A 15,040-nucleotide genomic window follows, 5' to 3' on the forward strand; every position below is an offset into this window, starting at 1 on the left:
TGCTGTAGCTTGGAAAGGGAGTAATTGGGCTGAAATCTGTACTGTCCTGAAGGTTGAGTATCTAGATGTATGCAGGGCTTAGCTAAAAGCATTTGAAAAAGCATCTCAGCCAAAGGTCAAATCATAGCAGGAGCACAGCAATTTAGAGAAACCATCTGAGTGGTAAGAAAATGACTTTTACGTGGACTTACTAAATGATAAAGATCTGCCTTAATAAGGCCAGACAATAACACATAAATGTCAGTATTTGCTAAACAAGTTCTCTTCTTGTTATTTAGAAATGATTTCAATCACATATTAATATTTTCTATAAATATCCTTATCTCCTTGCCCATAGAAGCAGACACAGTGGCCTAGCTACTCAAAAGCCATTCTCAATCTTTCATTCTTGTCTTTTCCTTCATCATGACTTGAAAACTAAAACATTCAGGTTTCCAGCCATCTTTCCATTAGAAGTAACCATGTGACCCAATTCTCAACCAGTAAGATGAAAGCAGTTGTTATGATATGAAACTTTGAAACACCGTTTTTAAAGAGATAAACTAAGAAGCCCCTGCCTTATATATAGATGAGCCTTGAGGCGGTAGAGCAGATATTTTGTGACCATGCAGAAAAAAGCCACAAGTCAAGAATGGTGGAACAGAAAACTAAAAGGATTCTGGGTTCTGGATGATATCGTGGAGTCATGTACCAGGCCTCAACAGCCTCAAATCAGAAATTTTTTAACATAAAAAAGGTAGTCCCTTAATCATACAGTCTACTCTTGGTTGGTTTTTCTGTTGCTTGCAGCTGAACGAAATCCTAACTGATACATTTGTCAAAACATGGAAATAAGAATGTATTTTTTGTTGTTATTTTATTTGAAAAACCACTGTTAAACAAAAGCTTCTGAAGGCAAACTTCAGTCAATTTAATTAAGCCCAATAGAAATATACCCAAGTCATGCCTTTTTGTTGTTGTTGTTGTTGTTTTTTGAGACGGAGTCTCGCTCTGTTGCCCAGGCTGGAGTGCAGTGGCCAGATCTCAGCTCACTGCAAGCTCCGCCCACGGGCTCATGCCATTCTCCTGCCTCAGCCTCCTGAGTAGCTGGGACTACAGGGACCCGCCACCATGCCTGGCTAATTTTTTTGTATTTTTAGTAGAGATGGAGTTTCACCATGTTCGCCAGGATGGTCTCGATCTCCTGACCTTGTGATCCGCCCGCCTCGGCCTCCCAAAGTGCTGGGATTACAGGCGTGAGCCACTGCGCCCGGCCGTATTTTTTGTTTTTAAGGCAGTCATGTGGTGTTGTCTTCTACCTTAGTTTCCATTCTGATTTCAAATTGAGTGACAACTCTAGTAATATATACCCAGAATTTTTCTAAATTAACTCCTATTTTTTCCTCTTTTACAATAATACATTACAAAACCTAACACTTAATAGAAATCAGATTTCTTCTCTTAGATTTAATTGTAATGCAGAAATCTAGCAACAGGATCAATTGTGATATTTTGTAATACAAAACTCCCAAGTAACTTTTAGGCCTTTAAGCATCTCATCCTGAGAAACATGGATTAAATATATAATAACATTGTTAGAAAAATGTGTCCTGTTTTATTGGAGCTTCCTGCTGCTTTCTTTTCTCACCTTTTCATGTGGTTTCTTTATAATTGTTCTACCCAATTCTCAACCAGTCTTGTTTGTTCATATTTCAGATTAGTAATGTGGTAAAAACATAGTGATTTGTGATCTGAAGAATAGTTTGATTGATAAAATAGATTAAATCTAGAATATCTAGATTAAAATAGCAAGTTCTTAGATAATCAGAAGAATACTATAATTTCTCTCTTATATAATTTTTATTTTAATTTTTTAGAGACAGAGTCTCTCACTGTCACCTAGGCTGGAGTGCAGTAACATGATCATAGCTTACTGCAGCCTTGGACTTCTGGGCTCAAGCCATTCTGCCCTCTCAGCCTCTCAAGTAGCTAGGACTATGATCAAATGCCATCATGCCCAGGTAAATTTTTTGTTTTTTAATTTTTGTAGAGATGTCTCTCTGTGTTTTCCAGGCTGGTCTCAAACTCCTGGCCTCAACCAATCCTCCTACCTTAGCCTCCCAAAGTTCTGGGATTACAGGCATGAGCCGCCATGCCTGGCCTGCCATATATAATCTTTAGGTATTTTAGTATAACGTACTTAGTTCTAAATTTTTTTCTAACCATAATACAATCTTTCTTTAATTCACAGTACATAGTCTTTTCTGCCCAGTAGAGCTTATGTTTCTTTTAAGAAAGTTTTCTTTTATAATTACCCATAGGTCAACAAATTTTAACCTTTGATAGAAGACTGAATTTACTTTTCAAAACTGAGTAAATTATTAAACTCATTTTGAGTGATGCAAGTAACCCATCCAATGCGATATAGATTGTCCTTCTTATCTTTATTATTAATGAGGAGAAACACAACCATTTAGAGTCTCTCAAAGGAGATGGAATTTTACAATATTCAGGGTGTGGGCCAGTGTTTTGGAATGAACATGTTATTTCTTCATAAGAGTTTCATTAAACATGTTTACTAATGTTTTGCACCAGTGGAATTTCATATCTGTCAGAATTCATGATCCCATTCAGTTGTTATAAGAAAAACTTTAGACAAATTAAATTTAATGGAGTTTAATTGAGCAAAGAATGGTTTGCACATCAGACAGCCCTCAGAACCAAAATAGGTTCGGAGCAATTCTGGTGCTGTAGCATGATCAGATCATATTTATGGACAGAAAAAGGAATGTGACATTCAAAAAATGGAAGTGAGGTACTGAAACAGTTGGATTGGTTACAGCTGGGTGTTTGTCTTATTTGAACCTGGTTTGAACAGTTTGCTGCCTGTGATTAGCTACTTGTTACAAGAGTAGGTTACAGTCTGTTTACATATCAAGTTAGGTTATAGCTCACTATGCATGGAGAAAGCTTTAGGCAAAAGTTAAAATATGTAGGGAGGCAGCTTTAGGCCAAACTGAATTTAACAATGACCCCTTCAACCTCTCAATTATACCATAAACTTTAAGCATAATGTCACTTTCTGTCATTATTGTAAATGGACAGACTTATTTGGTCTCAGTATAGAATTCACAAGTCTTATTGGGTCTCAGTTCCCATCTGTTTTGAGATCTGCTTGCTTCTTTAAGGCTTTGGTTTGATTATGTGGAACATAGCATAAGTGACTCCAAGTTGGGTTAGTGTAGTCTGTTAAGGCCTAGTGCAGGAGTTCAGTTCAAACCAGTGGCCTCCCATAATTTTGTTTAACAAATCTTAGATGAGAGCATGACCAAAACTTAGAGCTTTATTGCTATTCTTAGTTACCATCATTTTGGGGTTCTAGTCTCAACAAGTCAGTCGTAAGTTACAGTAGTGTCCTCATGATCACATGTCTTTGGGTTTTTGTTGTTCTAGTTGAAGAGGGACCACTTGGCATTCTACAGATGGCTTCATGTACACCTTTAAAAATTTTAAGAGAATACAGCACATCAGGGAGACTACTATTATGGCTATCAAAAGGATAATATCAAGAGTTTAGAATATACTTCTTAGCCAGGTTTCCCCTGAACAAAACCAATCAAAATCAAATACATCAAAGAACGAACCAGATGAGGAATCTACCTATTTTAACTAAGCAGCTTGTTGCTTAATCCCCTGTGACTGAGTCCCTCTAATACCTGATGTATTCATCTATGTGTAATAAGAAGTGTCAAAAACTGCACAGATTCCTCTCTTTTCATAGTTAATCTAGAGCAATTTTATTACCTAATAAAACGTTAGCAAGAGAATTTAAAGACGTCTGTTGTGCAACCACAGTCTTTGCAGTTGAACCTGCTGTAGAGCCTATTATGAGTGATACATTTGTAAGCATTGCCTCATTTATATTTAATGCAGGCCATGGGAAAAGAGACCTAAGAAATGATGCCCATCCAGAAGAGTGAAGACTTCCTGGCAATGTTCTTTTAACCTAAGATGTAGGTTAAGAGGAGTGAACAAATGTTCTGTTTCTGACTGATCATGGAGCAGCAAAGGTACTATTAAAATTTCTAGCCCATATTGGCCCTTCATCTTCCATCCATCAGGGCATAAGTTGCTCAGGTATAAGGTTGGCTGCAAAATCCTCCACAAATAAAAGCATACTCCATTGGTGCACACAAGGCCCCTTTCCCAATTATATTGTTCATAGAGGCATAAGCAAGGAAAAGAAAAAAACTAAGAGAGGTAAAATTTTTCTGATGACAGAGAATTCTTGATCCATGATCTTGGGAAAGTTGTCCATGTCTAGGATGCTGTCTGCTTCTGGGGAGAGACTTCCCTGATTAGCTGCACCTTAAGGTCTCCTACAGGTGTACAGTTCCAAGAGTCTGAAGGGCCACTCTGAGTTGTGTGATTACAGGCCCAAGGTTCAATGTCCCAACGTTTTGCTGCAGTGTTGGTGGCAAGGGCAGTCTTCCTCTATTATCGTTCCCAGAAAACCTGGTCTCCACGTTGTAGATCATGAAGGGTTTGATTGTCTTAAGTTGGTGAATCATGAAAAGTTTCCTTTACCTGGTGAAAATACACTTTGGCATAGGCATTAAAGCTTTGCAGCATTTAGTCATATCAGAGGTTAGAAGCAGAACATAAATGAGTTTCTATTATTAGGGAAATAGGCCTTCCAGTAACTCTTCCCTAGGGGATCAACTTATGTTCCCATTGGAAGTGGATTTGATTGTAATCAATCTATAATATCTTTGACTGAGGCAATCCAGTTGATTCAGTTTGCTTTGCTTAATGTGACTGTATCCATAATACCTTATTTAACTGTTTTACCACTTGTCCAGTGAAACAAGTAGATCTATTGCTGGAATTTTCTCCAGGAATACACCATGAGGGAAACACATTTTCTAATAACTTTTTAGCTACTCTTGTAGCCTTCCTATATGGGAAAGCTTCTGTACAATCAGAAAACATGCAGAGAAAATGGCAATTGAATGAAATCCCTTTATAAGTGACCCATCAGATTGAAGAAATGTACCTGAAGTTTTGGTTGTCTTATCAGGATTATGGTTTTGATAAATCAAAAATTGGTCATCAACCATTACAGAAATTTAGAACAGTCACCACACCAGTATTTTTTCCCATAATTTGGATCACTGTATCTCTTCCATGATGAGTCACGGAGTGCAAAGCTTATAATGAAGCTTTAGGGACTCAGGAAGCAGTCAAGGCTCCATGAGTCCATGCTTAACCTTGGGTTTATATCCTCTTACATTCCAGTTTTGTTTTTCTAATTCAGGTGTGTAGCACTCTTTGTTAAATATGTTATCATAGGTAATTTGACTTGGACCATGGAATTTATTGGAATTGTGTATCTTAACAACTTCAGTACTTATAAACTTAGTATGAAAATCTGCAACCATATTTCCTTGGTATTTAATTAATTCTAGTCTGCTTGGGTAAACAGTTTTATAAACCAGTTTCTTCATTAGAGTTCTGAGAATTCTTACCTAATCCAAATGATATGATCCTAAAGTAATCAGAAATCTGTATTCAGGAGTGCTTGTCAGGGTCCTTTCCATCCTTTCCATGCACCTCCTTGAAGATATAACACTTTAGGATAATAATTGCTTGTAAAGAGCTTTCAGAAAAGGCATCAGAATTAATCAATTAACTAGGACAACAAGACTTAAAATGGTTATAACTAAAGACATAATTGACAAGAAAGTTTAATTCTGTCTGTGGCCTACAATAATTTAACATAATAATCATAATATCATGACTGATAACATATACCATGACATGTCAGAATTTTAGAAATCTCATACTATTTTTGGAAAATGATGTAACTCAGGAAAAGGCTAAACATCATTTCTTATTTGACAATGCTTCCCATATAATTAAACATACCAAATAAGCCTATTTATTATATCTGTTTTGAATGCTTCAAGGGCGCCCTGTAGCATCCGAAGGTTAGTTTGGAGTCAAAAAGGCTTATTTTTTCTTTTGAAATTTTATGTTGGGAAGCCTGTCAAATATGTCAAAGGTTTAAAACACTTGATCAAAATAGGATCACAGATCACTCTGAAATAATAATCAATCATTTAGCCAAATTGATGATTAAAAGTTTTAAAAAGCAAAAACCTTTACTCTTTGTTAGAGGGAAGACCTAATTTTCCAAATAATTAAAAGACCTAAAAAAAGACATCATGAAGCACGTAAAATCTGTTTCTCTTTCTCTCCCTTCCCACTCTCACCTTTTGCAGTTTACTCAAAAGGTGAACAAAAAATCTTTTACTATCTCTTATTACAGAAAAATCTTTAAAAATATTTTTCCCTTGATACAGTCTCAGGAGGTGCTGAGAACCTATGCCCCAGAAAAATCTTGTTTAAAGGAGAAAACCAAATTCTCATTTTGTATTAGTACAACTTTGATAGTAATGCTGTTTTTAGAAAAAACTTATAATTCCCTTCCAATTTTAGCCAGCTTAATTGCACATAAAATTCTTTTCACAAGATTCATCTTTCATAAACTTTCCACAACCTTTTCTCTTTCTTATTTTGGGACAACTAATCATCTTGTTTTAAGACGAAAATTCCTTTTGTTTCCCTTAACTAAAACACATCTTTCATGTAAGCTTCACTTACCAAAAACATGTCTTACTTTCCTTGCGTAAGGAGTTGTTTTAATTACCATATGTTAATTAGATTTTTAAAACTCTAGTAACCTTAATTTATCATGAAAACCTAGGACATAAGCAATTTTGAACTGTTTTATATCAACATTTTGTCAATGGTAACCATTTCATAATTTTCAGAAACATGTTTCCTCACAACAAAATTTTCATGTTTATTTACAAACCCAAATATATTTAGCTTATCCATACCACATAAAAATATATCAAAATGTATAAACTTAAATTTATGCTTAATAATTAGTGTTTCAGTGTTTTAACTGACTTAGAAATGGCCCAGACATTTAATAAGTATCTATTACTTAATTTAATATAACTTTAAGATTCAAAATTGCTAAAAAGGATTTTTGAAATTGTTACAAGTTAATTAATAAACTTTTATTCCATGACACATCAGATTTGATTTTCTCATTCTTAACAATTATAGCTGAGTTGCTCATTAAGCAAAGCTAGCCATTGAAAGATGTTACTTAACTTCTCTGTGCTTCAGTTTCTCATCTACAAAGGAGAAAATAATTATCCCTGTTTTCTAGGGTGCTTGTAAGGATTAAGCAAGATTAGATACTGGTAGCATTTAAAACAAGGCTTGACATATAGTAGCTATTTTGGGCTAACTATAGGTAACTTCTTACTATTATTGTCATCATCATCATCTTATCTCCCTGCCTCCTTCCTTTGTGGCACTCTTCGTGAGCTGTAATTACATTGGTTACTTACTTACTGATTGTCTGCAGCACATACAGCATGGTAGAATGCAAGGCCCCATAGTAGGATGCAAGGTAGAGGGAAAGAGGCTCTTCTACCTTGTTGATTTCTCTCCCCTTTACATCTCCTTTGAGCTTGGAGCACAGTAGGTCTCAATACATTACACATTTCAACCATTCTCTTTATCTCGTACTACATTTCTCATTGTTGACCATGCCATTCATTTTTCTTTAAACTCTCTTTTTTTTCCCTTTCCTCATCTTCCTCTGCCCATATTTATAAATGCCGGGATATGTTTCTGTGAGGGTAAAGGACAGAGCAGAGTCATGAGTGGTAGTTGAGACCAGGTGAGACCTGGGTATCCAGTGGAGCTGATAAGAGTAGAAAGGATGCCTGGGGCTGCTGATCATAATGGAAGAGTAGAACACTGGACTGAGCCAACGGGGTGAAGTTGAGAGTAAAGGGCTTGGGCTTACTTTTAAGGTTGTAGATCAACTCAGTATGAATTAGGCCCCCCTATGCATAAGACTGAGCTGGCATTAGATTAAAAACATAAACAAGGTATGGTCTCTGCCAACAAGGATATCAAAATATAGATATGGATAGACAAAATATAAACAAATACTTGAAATTCACTATAGGAAGAGGTGTGTAGAGGTGTGCGCAAGGTTCTGTGCTGGTAATGAAGAGTGAAATCTGCTGTCTCGGGGCCCTGGGATAGAAAGAGGAGTAGAAATGTGAAGTGAGTCTTGAATGTATCACACCAACCAGGGAAAGAAAACTCAAGCTGCAGAAATAGCACATGCAAAGGTAGAGAAAGATTTCTGATTAATATTCAGTATGGTGGATGGAGCTGACATGAAGAGATTCCCAAACATACAGAGATCCTTAGCATCCCTGCAATTGTTATAAAGCAGATCCAACTTTGGGAGGAGAAAGTTTTATATGAGTTTTAAATGAATTTCATTTTGGAGTAAATCATTTCTCTAATTTGTGGTTTGATTTGATAGATAGAGCTACTACTTAATCTTGAGAATTCTTAATATTGAATTCTACGTGCCAATTTTAGAAGGGAGAGAGGGTAGATGGTTATTTGGGATAGGGGTATTGGTGAGTTGACTGGGGGTAGATGGGTAGGTGGAAGACTGGGAGATTGATGCCAATAAATCCCATGGAGATTTCGTATGGTATTGCTTTACAGAAGTTCTGCTTGGACAATATACCCAGATGCAATAGTGACCTGGGAAAGCCATCCACATCGTCCTATGTACCAATTTCAGATTTTATTATGATTTCAGTAGTTATTGATATCTACTGTGTATCTGACATTATACTGGGTTGTTTTTCTATATTATCTCTAACTACCCTAGAAGAACAATTTGAGGAAATTGAGACTTAGAGAAGTTACTTACCGAAGGTAACAGAGAAAGTAGATGGCCTGGATTCAAACCTCGATTTACATAAATCTAAAGCTCATGTTTTTCCTACTATATCACAAGGATGATTCCTACTTTTTTCTGAGCAAGGATACAATTTGTTTCTGTGCCCACTTGCTAATCACTGGTCTGCTTCAAGAATTCTCTCCAACTCTTGGAATATAAAGGGCAGCTAGGAATGACACTGCTATTCCATTTCCATGATGCCTCTCCTTTAATATAAATGATTTTTCTTCTAGCACTGAATGACCTTCGGCAATATCAAATGCTTTTTTTTTTCTGTTTGGAATGGTGGCCACCACCACAGTCAATTTTCTTCTGACGTCTATTTCATGCTTCTCCAGAGAGAATTATCAGCTGTGGTTTCTGTTATTTGCAATTAAGACTTTCTGGTTGGGCTAAGTATTAAGGAAATTATTACCAGCTATTAGATGGCTTACAAAATCATTAAAGTGGCTAAAAGAGCAGGCTCTAGGCTATGTTTCTAGGAAAAACTCCCCATTTCCAAAATCACCCAACTTTTGCGTGGCCAAGAATCTCACAATCTCCTCCTGACATTTTGGCAGGAAACTGATAACAGGAGATCCTTGATGCCACAATCAGCAGGCATAAAATGGAATGCTTTCTTTCCACGAAGCACCAGCTTCATGAGCAGGTGATCTATGCATTCTTTCTGGGCCCCCATCCATGGAGTTTAGTGCTCTGTGGCTACCATGATGAAATTCTTAAAAATTTGTCTTTTAATTTGTGTTTTAAAAGTGATGTCCTTGGGGACAATAGAGTATGTCCTGGGGGACCTTAGGTCTTCTTCTTGCCACCTTCCTGTGACAGCTTCTCAGCCAACAGCTCCTCTAACCCACACGTCCCCTTCCTGGGCATGGTCCACCAATCACTGCCTCCCTCCACCTCTGGTGGAGCCCTAGGCATGGATAGGAAGAAGATTGGGGTTAGTTAGAGTCAGGCACATGCTCCCAGAGCATCTCTATGCAAGACAGGATAGGAGAGGGCAAGGCAGTGGCAGTCCTTGCCCCAGGCTGGTAGCATCATGGAACATTCAGTGGGTGACTTGGTGAAGGTACACCTCTTGTCTCCATCCAGCTGTCTCATTTATCTATACATGAAGGTGACAGTACTCTCGGGGGTCACCCAACAACCTTGAGTTGCTGTGGCCAGTGGAAGGAAAAAGATGCCTGATTGAACTTGTGGAGCCTTTTGTCTTGCAGCAGGTAGGAGGGAAACCTTATAGCCAGTGGGCTGCACATACGCCAGATTATAAGTACTGGTGAGGATCTGCCCTCATATCTGAGTATCCTCACATTTCTGGGACTATAACATTCAATAGCAAAAAACAGACAAACAAAACACCCTGATAGATGGTGAGAAAGACCAGGGGAAGAAGACAGGAGGAAAAAGTTTTTTTCCTGCCTTTTGTACAAGGGTCTTCACACTTTAATTTTATATTGGCTCTTCCAAATTATGTGGCAAGCCATGTCTCCACTTAATTTAGTTACAATCCAAGTCTTTTGAGTGCATCTGAATGGTGGAATCCCAACCACATCCTAAACTCTGACTATAAGGGAGTCTGGGAAATGTAATTTCTAGCTTTCCAAACTCAGGAGTACTGGAAGGAGGCTGGAATGGATATTGAGGAAGGCAATCCATTTTAGATGCCCCATTACCTCCACCATGGTTCTGGCAAAGAGTGGTACCCTAAGGTCTATGGGGCAGGGGCTGCATCTGGCTCATGCACTTCTCTATCCCCAGTTCAGGCTATAAGTCCTGTCACATAGTATTATCACAATATTTGTAGAATTGAATTGCAAATCATCCATTTTTATATGCTACATTTATGAACCTATACATTTAATGGTATAACTTCTCTTGCCATTGTTCATATTAGCTGGAGCTCTTCATTACCAGTGGCAAATTCATACATAAAATATAGTGAGTTAGGGAAAAAAAGTAGGTAACTGAATTCTACTTAGTGATTTCTTTTCATGTACTGGGCATAGCTAATGCAAACAGGGTACCATATGTCCACTGCACTTAATAAATTAAATCACTTTCTAGGCCAGTATGAAAACATTATTAATGTTTATCTAGTCACAGAAACCACTAATATGAAATTACATTCCTTACGGTCTTCACCTTTCAATGTTCACAAGCTGGGATTAATTTCAAAGGGAACATGTTTCTGGCTGAGGTACATTAAGGGTGGGCAAATCACTCTTAGAATATTCAATGGAAAAATTAGTTTGATTTAAAACAGGAATGCTCTGAGCAAAATCAAACTTTTCTTAATACTTTTCACCATCTCCAAAATGGAAAGTAAGGATATTTCCCCCAGAATGTTTTAATTAAAAAGTGTTTTGGAATATGCATGTGTGTATAAAAATGTCTCCTAATTACAAAGGCATAAAGTTAAAGCTTTTACCTGAGATTTAATTAGTAGTCTAAATTATGTAGTTTTGGAGTGGATGATGGTGAGAACAGCTGGGAATTTGATGGATGGTCTGATCATCCAAAGCAACTCAGGAAGTAAAGCTGTACCTCTCGGAACTTCCCTGACTAAGTGGTGGAGAGTAGAGGGCTTGCTCCAAAAATTTTGTGCATTCAATAGGATAAAAGAGGTCTTTGGAATCTCCATCTTTAGAGGCTCTGCTCAGGGGTTGTATTGTGGAAATCTGGCCTGACAATGTGACAAGTCCTGAAATAGATCTAGTCATAACTCAGAGCATATGAGTTGCTTTACGGGAATCAGTGAGCCAATTGTGCATGGTTACTGGTTGTGATGGCCTGGAGGCACAGTCTGGCCCTTGAGCCAAAGTAGGAAGTCAGATAATTCTGGTTTCATTAAGGAAATGTGGAGCAGATAATGTTGACTCTTATTATCCAGGTAATCTTGTCTTCCACATCAACTTGACTGCAGAATTTACCCTAATCTATTTTGCCTCTAAAGCAAATAGTTATATTTAGACAGTATAACTATAATACAACTATAAAATATAACTACAATAAAAATTATCCCCCCGGATGATCCAGGGTAATTTCCCCATCTCAAAATTTGTAATTCAATTATATCTTTAAAGTACTTTTTGTGATATAAGGTAACATTCATAGGTTCCAGGGATTAAGGCATGGATATCTTTTGGGAGGAGCCATTATTCAGCCTAACAAATATACTACCTGAGGATTCACTAAAACACAATCCTAATTACTACCTATTTTCTTATTTTTTATTTATTTGTTACAGAATGACAGACAGAAGGAAGACTACTTATTTGTTTTGAATTGTTATCATACACCTATAGTGATATAATCAGTACCAGGTGTTTTGTTGTTGTTTTAGGGTAAGAAACATGGTCTTGGTCTGTCACCCAGGCTCAAATGCAGTGGCATGATCATAGTTCACTGTAACCTTGAATTCTTGGGCTCAAGTGATTCTCCCACTTCAGCCTCTGGAGTAGCTGAAACTACTAGCACGTGCCACCATGCCAAGCTAATTTTTAAAATTATTTTTGTGGAGATGGGATCTCCCTGTGTTGCCCAGGTTAGTCTTGACCTCCTGGCCTCAAGTGATCCTCCTGCGTCAGCCTCTCAAAGTGTTGGGATTACAGGTGTGAGACACTGTGCTCAACCCCATACCAGGTTTTGAAAGACGGTTATTTTAAAAAGAGTTGTTTGGGGGAACATCTGAGAACATGGTTTCTGTTTTTAAATATCCAGACGAATTTACAAGTCTTCAAAAATCCTGAGGGTAGGATTTATTTGAATGAAATTTAATTATGGTTCTGCTGTATATGTTATTGAACTTCCTAAATTATCATGTGTTTCTGGGTGTTTCTGATCAGCCATGTGGAAGCTATAAGACCTGGAATCTGGAGTGAATCAACACTATTTAATTTGGATCACCCTGGGACTGATAGGTTATGCTTTGAACTAGATTAAGGCTGAATTAATAAACATTTTTTGATGAGTTTACACCCAACAGGTCATTTAATATGTCCTAACTGACCTTAAGCATAGCTATTGAATTATTATTGCTGAAGTTTAAATGGAAAGGCAGGTAGCTTGTTTCAGGATCCAAACGTTAAATATAAGGACAATTCCAGCTTTGTTCATTGTTGTAAGATTCTGACTACCATGTATCTCACTAAACAATTTTAAATTTGTCCTGTTTTTGTAAAATATTTTGATAAATTAGAAAATGTAGCCTTTAGAGCTCATAAACTCTCTTGGACTTGACTACTTTCTGCTGTTTAAAATGTTAGTTACAGCCACCAATTACTGTACTTGGGACTTGTAGTTCTAGTTCTTTTAGTGGAAACATGCCTTCAATACACCTAGAACTTCTATTGAGCATAGACTCTATGACAGCCATGATGTGAGGGACACAGTGGATATGAAGATATCTAAGACTTGGTCCCTGCTACCTCTAGCCTGTGAGCTCTGGACTGGGACCAGGTTTTATTTAACTTTAATCTTCAGCATCTATGCCACTTTGCAGCACATATTCAGCTCATACTGCCAGCTTGCAGTCAGCTCACATTTCTTCATTAAATGGACATTTGTTTAATGAAATTTTTGTTCATTAAGTAGTTACTGAATGAATAAACAGTCTAGAAATTGAGCTGGTAATGAAATCAAATAACTGAGATAGAATGTTTATATCTTTAAATCACTTCTAAGTGAGGTATTGGAGGTCTCAACAAGGCACTCTGGGACCCCAGAGAATGGAGCTACCAAATCAGCCAAGGAGAGAGTCATGTGATTCAAGTCCTAGAGAAAAAGAGTCCAAATCACCGATTCACCACTTGTCTTAATGTACTTGTTATTTTCTCTATTTAGTTTAGATGGCCCGATTCTCATTGGGTCTCCATAATAGTGTTTCATGGAATGTGGGGTTTGTCTCTGCCCCAGCTCCTTGCTGCTTATGCTGGAAGGAGCAGGAAGTGAGTGAGTACATGGGGGAGAGGTGGGGAGCAGAACCAGCACACAGCACAGCCCTTGCAGGGAGAAAAGAGACTAGGAAGAGACTAGGGGCGGAATGCCTGGGAAACCGAGAAAGGAGGAAGCTGGGGCTACTTCTTATTTCTATGAAGAATGTATTTATGCAAAGTGGTTATATTTGGGGATATATTCTGTATGAGTATATATTCCCTGAATATATCTTTCTCTTTATGACCCACATCCTCTCTCTCATTGCAATCAGCAAATGAGCTGAGCCTCCTTCCCATCTTGCCCCTAGCAGAGGTCTCCTATCTCTGTCCCCAGCTCTTTCCAGCTGCAGCAGCAGGAAGCTGGGTAAAGATAAATTAAACATTCCTTAAAATGCTGCTATGAAAACAAAATTAAAACTGATCAACTAAAAGTTTACATAAATCTTTAAAAGCTATTAAAAAGATCTCATTCAATGTGGATTGCTGTAAACTTTATAAAGAGTTCTAAGGAAGAAGAAAATTTGGCAAACTGTCCTTGTGGAAAATTGGCTTTCTGCAGTTTGATTTTTGGCAAATTGACCCAAAACCAGTCTTGAAGAATTAATACACATTCACCTAGAACAGAAAAGCAAATATTGTGAATGATAAAAGATATATAAACATAGATAAAGATTAAAAATATAAGCAAAATGACCATGTACAGTTTTGGCATTCAAGAAAAATCTAGATGGAATAAATTGTTTATGCTAACCAAAATTAACTTAAGAAAGGGACAACAATCTGAATAAATCAATAACCATACAAGAATTTTAAAAAATTTAAAATTTACTTTTTAGAGGTACCAGATCCAGTAGATTTATTTGACTGTTATAATAGATCATCAACAAAGATGGCACAAAAATATCAAAGCATGTAGCCCAATCTCAGATACGATGATGAAAAAAACCCCCCAAAACTTGAAATATATCAAATCCAGAACATTTATAACAGAATATGATAATAAACTGTAGTTTAGTAGGGTTTTCCCTCTGTGATGCAAGAATAGTTTGAAATAGGAAGTCCATTAATATAATTAACTGTATAACAGATTAAAAGAAAAAAATATAAGCACCTATTTCTATAAATATTAAAATATAAAATTCACCATTCCTTCCTAATAAAAACCCATGGCAAGAAATGATAACTCACTTAGTATGATAAAAAAGACTTTTTACACAAATCAACAACTACAAAAACAAATATTATGCCTGGTACTAAAACCTAGAGG

General features: G+C 37.0%; 1 long non-coding RNA gene across 1 annotated transcript in view; it reads right to left on the bottom strand.

Moving 5' to 3' along the window:
- Positions 1 to 2,404: 2,404 nt before the first annotated feature.
- Positions 2,405 to 15,040, bottom strand: part of LOC144332742 (uncharacterized) — a 32,295-nt gene continuing 19,659 nt past the window's right edge. The window contains exon 2 of the long non-coding RNA XR_013400793.1: positions 2,405 to 5,595. This is a non-coding gene — a long non-coding RNA (uncharacterized LOC144332742). The remainder of the gene's footprint in view (positions 5,596 to 15,040) is intronic.

This window comes from Macaca mulatta, chromosome 1, assembly GCF_049350105.2.
Source record: "Macaca mulatta isolate MMU2019108-1 chromosome 1, T2T-MMU8v2.0, whole genome shotgun sequence".
Lineage (NCBI taxonomy): Eukaryota > Metazoa > Chordata > Mammalia > Primates > Cercopithecidae > Macaca > Macaca mulatta.